Consider the following 1,853-nt stretch of genomic DNA (forward strand, 5'->3'; position numbering starts at 1 on the left):
AAGTGGGGGTTAGGGGTGGGGGGGAGCCATGTGGGAGCAAATTTGTCTCCATTCCAAATTAAACACTTATTCTCCTTATAACATTAGTAGACTTTTTCGCTTAATCGGATATATGTTTTATAATCCAATTCTCACAAGTAATGTTGATGTTGCAGATGTTATCACAAGTATTGGTGTTCCAAATGATAGCACTCTATCAGCAGGGACATCAAAAAGGGGTTCCCTTCGGATAATCTGGTTCATGGTGGCCACAGGTAACTTGGTTGCTTTTAAAAAAAAAAAGGGAATAGGATAGTGAAGAAAAATATGTCAAACAATAAGGAAAGAGCATTCAGGGAAATGAAACAGTAACAACAACAAAATAATATGGTAACTAAAAAAGAAAATACATGAATAAGACTAATACTACGACAAACACGGAGGCCCCCACCAAACCTAAGCCCACCAAAAAGAGAATCAGAGCTCAACTAACAACTATCCTTCTAAGTTCTACCCTAATCTGTATACTCTCCTATCTAAGGACTTTCAGAATGAATTTAACTTAAGAGGAGATGCACGGATGCCCCAGTGTGGAGGTAGAGAGACTGTCGTTTCTTGTTTCTAGATTTTTGTTTCTATTTGTCGCTTCTTTGTACTTCGATTAGCTACTGTTGAAAATGTATGGTCATGTTTTCTATAGTATTTTGCTAAGGTTTCTTCATTTTTATTATTTCCTTTTCCGAACTGCTTTACTTTTTTATCAGCCAATGGCCTCTATTGGGAACAGTCTGGCTACCTCTTAGGTAGGGGTAAGGTCTGCTTACACCTACCCTCCCCTAACTCTACTTTGTGGGATTACTGTCAATCCCCGAGCCTACATCCTGGACGTGGCCGGCACTCGAAGAAAAGTAAGAAAGTCCGCATATTTTGACCATGGCTTGGTCCTCTGACAAGGACATCTCTTAACCCTTCGCTCCGAGGGACCGTAGATCGGAAAGCGCCTTCTAAACCACCCCATTCATCCAAAAGAGAAGGGAAGGGGCCTATGTATTTGCATGACCCCTGCAGATTTCACCCTATCTATACCTGGAGCCACTCCCCTAGCGGTCCTGCCATTCGTTGTTGTTACTATGGGGTCCTGAAGCACAAGGAGATTTTTACTCGTTGGTGTCAATTGGGGGGTCTGTGGACTTTTGTTAGTGGGAAATGTCCTGAAGAAATCCAACGAGTAACTAATAATCCTGTTCATTGCTGGTCCCCAAGCGAACCCATGGCCTGACTTTCTTAACTCAGCCGAATCTTAACTCAACAGAATAACTCAATGCAATGAAAGGTCATAAACAACCTAACTGATAAAATCTTGGCCAAAAAGGCCACTCGAGTTTCAAAATAGAATATTTATATATATACATAGATGAGAGACTCAATACTAACTGACTGACTGTCTACGAAGCCTCTAAAACACTGAGATGGATGTTGGGACAGACCCCACAACATCCTAATAAAACAATACTAAGAGAACAAAATAACCGAGTCCTCCGAAAAGCAAGGGGTCTCACCACTGACTCTGGAGTGCTCAGCTGGATCAACGGCGGGCTGGATGCTGATCCTGGGTACCTGAGTCTGCATAGTCATAAGATGCAGGCCAACTGGCATCAGTACATGGAATGTACGAGTATGCGACCTGGAAAGCTAAACAACAACTTAAGCTTGAAAGGAGTACAAGAGAACACTTACCTTGACTCTGTTCGACTCATGAATACTGAACTCAATATAAAGCAATAAGACACATGCAATATCTAAAGCTTGTAAAACTCTTAAAACATGACGAAAAATCATATTTATAATATCATGAAAATACCATGCTTCCTCTC

General features: G+C 41.2%; 1 pseudogene; it reads left to right on the top strand.

Annotated features, from left to right (window-relative positions):
• The window catches only part of LOC107060005 (probable receptor-like protein kinase At5g39030), an 8,085-nt pseudogene that overhangs the window by 3,568 nt on the left and 2,664 nt on the right, over nt 1-1,853 (top strand).

This window comes from Solanum tuberosum, unplaced genomic scaffold (genome assembly GCF_000226075.1).
Source record: "Solanum tuberosum cultivar DM 1-3 516 R44 unplaced genomic scaffold, SolTub_3.0 scf00051, whole genome shotgun sequence".
NCBI classification, from domain to species: Eukaryota; Viridiplantae; Streptophyta; class Magnoliopsida; order Solanales; family Solanaceae; genus Solanum; species Solanum tuberosum.